This window comes from Lichenostomus cassidix, chromosome 1Aa (genome assembly GCF_008360975.1).
Source record: "Lichenostomus cassidix isolate B80296 chromosome 1Aa, HeHo_3.0, whole genome shotgun sequence".
NCBI lineage: Eukaryota > Metazoa > Chordata > Aves > Passeriformes > Meliphagidae > Lichenostomus > Lichenostomus cassidix.
The window spans coordinates 19,565,198-19,576,823 of NC_139480.1; the positions used below are offsets into that span (position 1 = coordinate 19,565,198).

At 42.1% G+C, this 11,626-nt stretch overlaps 1 long non-coding RNA gene across 3 annotated transcripts; it reads left to right on the forward strand.

Moving 5' to 3' along the window:
• Window positions 1-3,050: 3,050 nt before the first annotated feature.
• Window positions 3,051-10,499, forward strand: LOC146443276 (uncharacterized). Of its 3 annotated transcripts, none has more exons than XR_014846673.1 (4): window positions 3,051-3,209; window positions 5,026-5,148; window positions 6,475-6,605; window positions 7,173-10,499. It is a non-coding gene; the product is annotated as an uncharacterized LOC146443276 (long non-coding RNA). The 3 variants fall into 3 exon arrangements; XR_014846675.1 differs by having other exon boundaries at window positions 6,478-6,605; XR_014846674.1 differs by lacking the exon at window positions 5,026-5,148.
• The last annotated feature ends 1,127 nt before the right edge of the window (window positions 10,500-11,626 follow it).

Consider the following 11,626-nt stretch of genomic DNA (forward strand, 5'->3'; position numbering starts at 1 on the left):
AGTATCAGAGGCTTCTCAGGGTTGGTAATCTGCATAATTTCCCACTTGTACTCAAGAAATTCAGACCTTATTTGAAGTAGTTTTTATTATTATTGGCATTTCTTTAAAAGAACACCTTTCTGCCAACAGGCATAAGAAAACCCTAGCTAATGTTTTCATATGTTAAGCCAAATAACACATGTTCATTGGACAGCAACTGCCTCTCTTTTGAGGTATCTTCACAAACTAGAGTGACTTGCCTCTGGAGAATGAGGCAAGAAACAGATCCAAAACACACAACCATGTGCAGCGTCAGCAGTTACCTGGTGGGAACCAGTGCAGACCCTGCAACAGCAGCCTTGTACAGGCTGTTCAGGCAATGCACCAATAACAGCTGTGCCATACTGCCAGAAACCATCCACTACTCTATCTGAAGGCTCTGCTACCTCTTGCTTTTAAGCAGCTCCTAAGAAGAGGCAGTATGTTATCAGGAGATTTAATTTCACTATACTGGTGTCCAGGTTTGCATTAGAAACTTTGATGGTGTCACAAGGCAACAGGAGATTGTATGGTCAGACAGACAATGCTGGGACAGACAAGGCCAATTTCAAATACTGGAATTCCATGGATATTATTAAATACACATCAGACTGGACTACATGCCTTCCACTACCTAAAATGCCATCCAAAAGCAAGCCACTGGATGACAGTGGCTCTGATTTAAAATATTTTTTTTATGGAGGCCAAAGCTGTGCTGATCATAACTTCAAAGTCTACACGTTATTTTGACAGAAAATGAACGTGCAGAAATGGTACCAAAATTCAACCTTCTGAAATATTTCTCCAAAATTAAGGGATCTATTGGCTGACCATAATGCAAGAGATGAAGCAGATCTGAAAATGGTCATAAGAACATACCAGAAGTGAATTAATTATGGCTTTACTTGGGAGAGAAAGAAAATACTTGAAGAGCTCATTTTCATACTAAGTTAGTCGGGAGATGTGCATATTGCAGTGGGAATCCATTTTTCTCCTGTTGATAGAGTGTCAGTCAAAGTCCCACCACATTCTTGGTACACACCACCATCAATAAAGGAAGGAACAAGCCCACAGTTTCACTTGTTCAAAGGGTTTTTTTGTTGTTGCTGCTGAGTCTGATGGCAAGCTTCAAGGAAAATGAAGACGTAATGAATTTTTTTTTCGAAATAGACAGATACCTTTTGAAGCAAGATAGGCAAATTAAGCTAGGGCCCACAGGGAAACTTAGCTCCTTCAGCACTAAAGGGAACAATGCATCTTTGTGCAATGGAAACAGATTTTATCAGTCTGCTTTGGAGGAGCACACAGTTATCTCTTAACACCATGGCACTGAGAGGATAGGCAGCAGAGCTTTAGAGCCTAACCCCATGGAAGGGATCCTCCGAACACAGTGCTGCCTGGAGGCATTTTTGTTCCTTCCTCTTCTTCTACAGGGATTAGTTCCCACACCCTCTACACCTCTGCTAGAAATGACCACTCTTGCCATGGATGTGCTTTTTGCAGTACTTCACAGATGCTAGAGCAAAGGCATACAGGCAGCTCAACAGACACAGATGAGGCTGAAGATACACAGCAGGGTCCTGGCAGCACTCTCTGCTTACACTGCTGATGTGTCCTTGCTCCACAGCTCATCATCAGCTGTGTTGCATGGAAGCAACTCAACTCATGAAAAGGCTGCCAAAAAATAGGGGTGGGGGAAAGCCCAGGCTGGTTCAGTTCTGTGAAAAACTATTAAAAGAGTACAAAGGAAGGATATGTGTCTGTATGGTTTTGTCTCACACATAGACAAACACACATAGACAAACAGACACAGGACAAAAATTTTGGCCCACAGAAAAGCAGTTTGAGTTGGTGGTGAACTTCAATGGCTTCAAGAGAAGCCAGAGAAGCTGAAAATTCTCCCTCTGGTTTTGCTGATGGATACCGAAGGTTGTCAAATTCCTCCTTCTGCAAGTACCACCAGCCTTCCAGCTTACAATGCTTCATGAATCATAGAATTTTTAAGGTTGGGAAAAACCACTAAGATCACTGAGTGCAACCATTTACCCAGCACCATCATGTCCACCACTAAACTGTAAACCCAAGTGCCACATCCACATGCCTTTTGAATACCTCCAGGGATGGTGATTTCCCTGGGTCATCTGTAGCAATACCTGATCACACTTTCAGTAAATAAATTATTCCTAATATCCAATCTAAACCTTCTCTGGTGCCATTTGAGGTAATTTCCTCTCATCCTGGCACTTGTTACCTGGCAGAAGAGACTGAATCCAAGGAATTATCTCCTCTTCTGAGTCCAGATTCATGCATGCCTGTACCATGCTGGAAGAGCACTCTAGTCTAACTAGACTATAAGAATGCCAACAGATCCTTTTGCATCATTTCCCTGACCTGTTGACGACAGTACTTGCTGTATCTTGAAGTTCTGCAGAAAGCACCACCTGGATGTTTTGTGGATTAACTTCTCACAGCACCAAGTTTTGTTTTCAGGCACAACCACATGCTTGCTGTGCTCCACCCACCAAGGTCTAAACTGCGGTGAGGTCAGTGTTCACCTTCTCTAAAATAACCTGTTCTCTGAATATTCAGAGAGCAAATCATGCCACCAGCTGAGACAAATACTCTTGGATTCCATGGCCACATACGAGGGCTAAGAATGCACATGACAACACAACCCTCAGTTTGAAGTACACACTTCCTTCTTGAGTAATTTGGGTAACTATGTTGTTACCCAAATTATTCAAGAACAGGCCAGGAGAAAAGATTTGACATAATGCAAGTCACAGGCACTAGTCACAGCTTGTAGCCAGACGCCATCTCCCAGCTTCAGTTTCACCACCTGGAGAAGTGGCTGTCTTCAGCACAGTGCTTGTCCAGACTCCTGTGGATATTACCAACCTTCAAAGCTTCCAGCAGAGCTATTTGGATAATGCTTCCTCCCTTGCCTGTATCCACCTAAAACAGCCAGGTGTGTGAAGACCTATTATTTAAACTGTTCAAACTATCCCTGCTAATTCTGACCAGCTGACAGAGCTGTGGTCAGAAGAGGAGCTGTGATCTGCCCAACAGCTCTTGATGTCAACACTTGTGTCTTCGGAGGAGGAGACGAGTAAAAGCAAAGCTAGATGTTCACCTATGTGACCAAAGGGGAGCACCTCTGATCACCACCCAGGGAATGCTGTCAGCACAAGGTATGTTATATCTTCAAGCAGTAATGGAAGGGAACAACTGCAAAATCAATGAACTGAGGTACAAGAAAGCTCTGAATTGCCTGTGTGTTCAGACAGAGCAACTGAGGCATGACACCTTCCCTAGGGCAGCATGAGGAGGCTGTGGAAGAACTTAACTTTATAACAGCTTCCTCAGGTAGACCACAAATACACGGGTGGTTGTGGAACCTACCCTTTCTAATTGGAAGGGTTGTGGGGGGAAAACAGTGTGGGGAAGGCAGAGGGTAGAGAAAAAAAGAATTTATTAATTGGGAAAAGGAGTAGAAGCTGAGTAGTCCTGTATACTAGTAGTCCTATCATAAGCAACTTCCCCCCAAAATCCCCCAAATCCCCCAAAACTGCTCCTAGGGCAATCCCATTCTCTCTCCAAATACTTGTATTTCATAAAGCAATGCCTCTAGACCCTGTAAGAGGAAAAACTGCTGATGCCACAAAACACAGAAGTGGTGGTGAGGAACCAATTAAAACCAGAACAAGTGTATGTAGTTGGAGAGAAGGCATTCACTGCTTACAGCCTGGAGAAGGTCATAAGGGACAGTGGCACATAACCGAAGAAATGATAAATGGATTTGGCATCTGCATTAACTTCTTCTCAGTAAAATCCCATGAAGACTTTTGCTGGCTTTTATTACCATGTGTGCACAAATCCAAAACACACATGCTGTGTTGATTTAATCCACAACTACAGTGTTTTTATGTGCCTGCTTTTGCTCAGTTCTGAGGCCTCAGTGTTTCCTCATTTTTCCTGCAGATGTAAAAATCTTCTCCCTTTCTTGCAAGCAAAACTCTTCCTGAAAAATAATTCTGTTTACCCAAAAATGCTTCCAGGGCTTTACACCTGGTGAGCAGGAAGCAGTAAGTTCTGTGAAGGAGTTAGGCTGAGTGAGAGTTTTGGGGAGAGAGCATTACAATGCTTAGGCTGGCTTCTTACACACCATTACAACAGTCAGTCCACACAGCATGATGAGTATGTGCAGGGCTCCTCTGCTTCCCTTCTCTGTGGTTTCAGTTCCTAAATGGATGACTATAACTATAAATGTATAATGGGTTTGAAAAATAATCTTATCCAGGGCAAATGGAAAACCAAAATCATCAACTTTGGAAAATGAAGGGTTCAGCTAAAAATAACTGTGGTATTTCTGGTTTTGCGAAAACCAGTATTTTCAAATAAGCTGGGGACAAATGTATCTCAGTGGCCACTTCCTGAGCTTGAAGACAGATAGCAACAGTCTTCTGCTCATTACAATCAAAAACCAGCAGGATGAAATCACTAAGTGCAGACAATTTAACTGTTCCATGTTAAGTTTACCAATGGCACTAACAAAACAGGCAAGAATCACACCAAATAGAGACTGCTGTCTTTTGGAAGACCCGTAAAGAACAGCTGAGAAATGGAAGAGGAGAAGGACTGTAAAAGACTGAAGAGGGGACCAGAGTAGCAGAGACTTTCTTTTCTGAAGCCTAAGGGGAAGTGCTAGAGGGATAGGGAATTTAAAGCTCCTCAACTGTTAGGAGATTATAGCAACAGAAGTAATAGTTTTCCCCTCTGAGCACTTGGAATGAGAGGGAATAATAAAACTTTTAGGCATCTCCTGGCAAAGCAAAATTCACTGGGAATAGGCAGAATTTAGTCCTCAGACATGGGCCAGGAATGACGGCACAGCATTACCGCCCTGAACATCTGCCTCCTGGGAGAGTTGATGGTGTACCACCCGCTTTTTCAGAGGCGGGAAAACTGCTGATTTCCTCCTTGTCTGTTTTTTATTTTACTCCATAGTTTTGTCAAACTCAGAAACTGCCAAAACCCCAAGAACTTTCAAAATGGAACTCAGAAGCTTAAGAAAAACAAAGGAAAGGTTTGGTCTCCACAGCACAACTGTTACGCAAAATTGCATTTTAGGTAATTAAAAAAAAATTACTAGCTCCAGAAGGGTGAGTTAAAAATGAAACCTCATAGCTTAATAGTTGAAGTACGACAGTTTGGCTATTACTGTAACAGAAAAAAATGCCTTCCTCAAAGCATTTGTTCTATGGGTCATATGAAAAGAAAGAGCAAATACTGGTTTTTATAAGTAGTATTTGGTAGCATATGTTAAAAAAAGTCAAATACCTAATTATCTTATTTGAAGAGAAGAGCAGCTGGTATGTTTTAGTGAAGATAAACATCCAGAGTCTATCCTTGCTCTTTGAGAGTTGATCTTTTTTATTCATAAGCTTTTCTGCAATTACCCAATGCCTTACTCGGCAGCAGAAGAGGAAGCTGCTGCTAAGCATCAAGTAATTAATTCTTAAGTTCCAAGAAAGGTAATATTAAATATGCTTATCTATATATTTTTGCGAATTACATATGCATGGAAAGGATAGGAATTGTGATGAAGCTGTTGGGGAAAGGGAAGGGAACAGTGCAAGATTCCTCTATTTTAGGGCTTTTTTTCAGAAAAATGTTAAACAACGCAAATTAAAAAAAAAAAAAAGCCCTGCTCATAAGATGAGCTGTCACACCTTCTGGAGAAGAGTTTAAATGAGCATTTTAAAGCAGAGGACTTTGTAGACACAGATTGTGTTTTCCACATCAACTGCAACTTTTCCTTTTGTAATTTATACTGTAGTTTGAAAATGCCAATTGAAGGGTTATGCAAGCTTCTGCTGTGAAACAAAAACTGGGAGGTGTTTCCACATTTCTCTCTAAATTAAGATGAAGCAAAGAGATGAAAAATATTCTAATTAATGGAATTTTTTTAAGCCTTCTTTTCAATGAAACTGTTGTACAGTGGCTTCTTTCTGTGATCAGCTTTATATTCTTGACTGAATATCTTAGCTTGTTTTTTCCTACTGATCAAAAACCATACCCACAAATGTCCCCCATGTTCATGAACCAATCTTCCAGACGCCAGTCTTCAGTGCCCATATGAAAGTTGTTATCATGAGCAGTTCCTATGCTCTACTTGGCTGAATGAAGATGGCTGAATGAATCTCGCTCATTCACTGTGTTCCTTTGGAGGTTATGCATGCCTCTGTTACAGGAATGCTGGAATATTCCCCGTGCTTTCCTGTAATGTCCACCCTAGGTAGCCAGCAGTAGGGACCCCAGTGGCAAAGGTCCTCCCTTACCCCCTCACTCATGCCACAAGCCCAGATCTTGCACATCTGCACACCAAGAGCCAAGCAGAGGTCCCTGCTTGCCTTGTCTTCCTTGTTCTTTCCACCATCTCTCCTGTTTCTACAGAAGGCTGTCGCAGGTGGGTTCACATCCGTGCTTCATGGCTCCTGCTGGAAAGCACAGGGCCTAGTGAAGAGTGTAATGCAACTGGTAGTGTGAGCAGCTGCTTTCCACCACAGGCCTGCCAGCAAAGAGAGGTGAGGAAGCCAAGACTGTGTGTGTAGAGAGGCACATATGGTACCACTCTCCTTCCTATTGTCCTCCCTGGCCAGCTAGGTCAGCAGTCAGCAGCAGGGGTGCCAGCAGGCTTTGAATGGGGTACAGCAGGACCGAGGGCTTGGGGCCAAGGGATCTGCAAGAGGGCAGCATTTCCTGGCTCCCATGGGGTTTGCCTAGAGACAGGGCATGATGGCCTCCAACAGCAGGATGTCTCATCAAGGGACAAGATTTCTCAACTCTTGAGTTTACAGGCATAGCCTTTATGGGTCAGCCTCTCATTTGAGAAAGCAAAACCTGGCATAGCCCTCTGAAGAGACTGCCAACCTACAGCTGCTAATTTATGAATTACTAATTCATAAATGTAGAGCTTTGGGGAGGTCTCTTTGTCAGAAAAGCAGCACAGACTGTCTCTTTCTGACAAGCAGAAACAGTACAACAGGGAGTTAGAGGGGTTATGAGACACACCCTGCTCCCTGGTCTTCAGCACTCATATGTGTGGGTTCTAAATCTTTTTTTTTTGGGTTTTTTTTTCTGCAATGATTCAGAGGCACCACTCAGCTGCCTGCCCTGCCAGACTTAGGACTACTGCAGCACCTCATGAATATCAATCCTCTGCCACCCTACTCACCTTCATCAAATGAACATCAAAGACTCTCCTGAAGTACTTGGGAGGGAAAGTTAACATTTACTATGTATTAAATGTGAACTGGATACACCTCGGTTCACCTTTGCTTTTACATGCAAGTCAGAAGGTTGAATCATACTGGGACAGGACTGACCTACTCAGGTTTTGCTCAAGTTATTGAGGTTGCCTGGTTATTCCTTTTAAGCAGACTCTTTAAAAGTCTGGCACACAAGGCTGCAGGAGCCTCAACGTTTCTGAAAATCTCATTAGGCATCTAGCTGTAATCTGAACCCACAGCCTTAGCATACAAATATTTGACCTTTCATTACTAGACCCATGTTCTGCAGAGGAGATGCTATTGTGAGAGCTCTGCCCTGTCTCCTGTGAACATTCTCAAATAGCTACACTGCATATCCTGTCATGCTGAGAAACTCCCGCACTGCAAGGGAGGGAGGACAAGGTATAAGATTTAAAGAGGGCTCCTTTCAGCTTCTAATACCTGGGATTAGACATGCAACCGTTCTGAGTTCAGAAAAAATTGGACATTTCCTGAAGCTTAGACCCCTTTATTCAGAATTAACTGCATGTCTCTGTCAACAACTGAGGCATCTTCTGCATAGCCAGTCCCTCTGCCAGCAGCGGACTAAGCCTTGAGGATGGAAGGAAAGAAGAGAGAAAGAAGCAGGCTGGATTTTTGCCTTGTCTGACAGACTTGTCCCTAAAATTGAAAACTTGACTTGCACGGAATGAGTTTCCTCACAAGAACATTTTTAAGGCAGAGTACAGCAAATGCTAGTCCCCAGCCCTCCAGCAGCAGCTTCTGCTAGGGCACATGTACGGATCATTAAACCAAGGGAGGGCAAAAAGTAAATAAGAATCTTGATTCCTTACATTCTTGATTCCTAAAAGGCAGTGAAACAGCAAAACAGGATACTGAACCACATATCTGTATTTTTCGTGCTAAAGGCAAATAAATCACCCTAGACACTAAGTCCCTAAACAGGACAGATTATAAGCACAACTCGCTCATCACTGGCACAACCCCCCAACTTTTAACAGTCAGTTTATTTAAAACGTGCAAGCTAGATTTGAGCCTTCTGCACAGAGAGGTCTAGTATGCCAAGTTGCAACCCAAAGTGACTCTTACTACCAGACTATAAACCCCAGAAAATAGGGCTAAGAGTTCATTATGAAGCTGGTGACAGACTCCTAATTATAGTGGTGCTATCAAGCATGATGAAGGCTGGTTGGTTTTATTATAGTCTCATCCAAAGACTTGTTGGATGCTGGATTAGCTCATCTTTTCACTCCTGTTGAACTACCATATGTTTCTTTTTCTCCTTTATGTAGCATTTGGCAGGAGTTATTTGTCAGCATTTAGAAAAAGAAAACATGTCTGCAGAAACTTCATTTCTAGTTCTTTCCATGGAGTTTCTTGTTTTACCTGATAAAGCCTTAGAAATTGCATTTTCATGTCTAAAGCAAAACTGGATACGAAAAAGTTACTACTAAAACATGAAATATTGACACTCTTAAACTGTCATGATCACAATACTGCAGTATAACATTTCAGTATACTTTAAAGAAACAGATACCTCCATAAAAAGCTGTCTCTTTCTCCCTCCCCTTCCACATCAATTCTGCCCGATTTCATATCCACTTCAAATATCTGCAAGTAAATCAGAGCAAAATGCAGCATTTTACTAACAGATTTGATTATTTATTCATTGCTACCATCTACCAGCATTGTTGCAAAGATCCAAGTTACACAGAATAAATCACAGGAATAAAAACAATATTAAGACAAAGGCTTTTAAAAAAGCCTCTTGTTTGGCAGCTATAAACCCACTGAATGTCACAAGCTTAGCTAATACACCATAGGAGAAAGGATTTAATTGCTTCTAGTCCCAGATATCAGAGAGTTGGGAAGAACTAAGCAGCACCTGTATGGAGACAAACCTGTAAACCAGAGCAGTACCTCTGCTGGACAGAAAAGAAAGCCCCAACAGTAATTTCTTGACTTCATAGACTTTGGAGAAAAACTGAAGCAATGGCAGAGCTTCCCAGACGTAGCCAGAGGAGAGGCAGATTATTTCAGCAGTTCACCAAAACATGCTCAGAGGAAGTGGGGCAGGTGGCACCATCAGCTTCAAATATGGAGCAGAATTTGGCAACAGATGAAGATTGTACTGCCCTGTGTGATTTGAATCAGATACACTTAGGGCATCACTTCCCACTGCCCTTCCTCCCCTCCCTCAGCTTCCTCTTCCGTGAGAGCACTTCTGCTATGGCAAACAAAGTATTCTTCTGTAGGCATCTCCCGTGAGTGACATACTCCCCCAACAAATGTCATGGGTTCATCTCCAGATGGAAAGAAACACTGTTTATTTCAAAGGAAAAAAAAAAAAAACGGCCTTGAAAGGCCACAAAAAGTGACCTAGGGGCAAGATAATGAGAACTAATAGAGCACTTGTGAGAAAAGGAAGGTCACCTGTCAGAGCTGCTATTCAGCTCTGCTAAGTGGTTTTACTGATGGGTCATTAAAGGATTCTCATCTACCTTCAGACTGAGAATGGTTTTCTAAAACAAGCAATAAGAAAAAAACCAAACAAAATTGCCTTAGGTTTAAAGTGTCTTAGCCTGATAGCATTATGCACCAAGAAGTGCATAATGAAGGTATGAGTTTTAATTAAAACTTATTTTTAAACTTAAGTGCAGTCTTCCTGCAGCCATGCCTCATCACCAACTGAAAGTTCATGTGTTTGGATAGCTGAACTTCACCATAACACAGTTTGCCTGAAAATAAGTAGTATAATGATTCTCTCAGCCCTTTGGTGTGGGCTTTCGGCTGTCCTACCATTTGCAGGTGTAGATATGTAGTAGATAAAGATTAATGCTTGTGTGCCAACCCAGAGATGCTGAGCCTGCCAATTTTAGGAGCTCTGCAAAACAAGCCATGAGATGCTCCCACAATTTCGATGTAAGTAGGCCAGTAGAAAACTGAATGAATAAAGCAATTCTGATAGCTAGCCTGTAGCTGCTGTAAGCAGTGGACTGGCAGCATAGTTAAAAGCAGACAGATTTCCTTGCTTTCCCTTTTTCCCTTTCAGACACTGGCAGTGACTCTCTGCAGGGAGGGACTGAAATCTCACCAGCACCTGCAGTAACATGCAGGCATGAGTAGCATACAGCTTCAACAATGTCTTTATGGAATACCAAAGAATAACTAAAGAGACACATGTTACTGGTCAGAAACAAGAGTGTACAGTGAACAAGAGCAAAAATAATTTCAGTGTTGATTGCCTGTAGTGTTCTACAATAAATAATCTGATTTCTGCCATTATACCCAGAAAAAAAAAAGCTATTGACAAGCACTATTAATAAATTTGATTTTTGGCTTGCATTTTGTAGCTTAACAGCTGACAGTTACAAGGAATGTATTAAGCTAATTGCTACAGTGAGCAGTGTATAGGTGCATAGACATCTGTTCCCTATAGGGACCTCTTCCTAGATTATACACACCTCAGAACTCCCAAAAGCACCCAAAAATTGTTTGGCAGACATTATTGCATTCTGCTCAATTTAAACCTTTCATTCCCCTCTTCATGGCCCAGGCTCAGTCAAGGGGAAGATGGGCACAGATGTCCCAAGTGTCCATGCACAGAGCCAGGCTCCTGGGCCTGGGTAGGAACCACTTTCCCCTGAGAAGACCAGACTTGCACAGCCCACAGACATCACCTCTATGGGCAAATTAGCTGCTATCAATTAAAGAGCTGCTAGCTGGTGTTAACTGAAATGTTTTGAGAACTTGCATTTCAACCTGTTTTTGTCAATATTCATAGAAAAAGCACAAGCGCGTCTGACAGCAACTCCCCTCTCTTGCCAAATCCTGCCTCTGAGCTGTTAAAAGAAAAGGTCACCTAAATTTAACAGGACTAACAAGATATTTTCTCAGACCTCTTTCTTAGAAACAGCTGAGTTGCTCTGGCTAAATGATGTTTTTTCTTTTTAAACAATAACAACAGAATATTCAGCAAGAGGCAGACACTGAGTTAAAGAAATCTCAATGCAAGCTGTTAGAATCTGGCAAACTTGTAAGCGGCTGAAAATAGTCTTATAATGGGAAGTGTCAAACAACCTTGATAATAGGCAGCATTACCAGTCTGCTCTGTAATTCTAAATTATGTTTTATTACAGTGTTAAATATGCCTAAGCTCCGTTTACCAGTTCCACCACTGCCAGCCCAAGAGCAGCTGCTGGCCGATGGCAAATTAACAAGTTGTAGTTTTCCTGGTGTAGACAAGAGGGTAGTTGTTTCTGGCTTTCAGCAGTTGGAGCAGGTTCATCTCAGTAGTTTTTATAGAGCTGAGCATG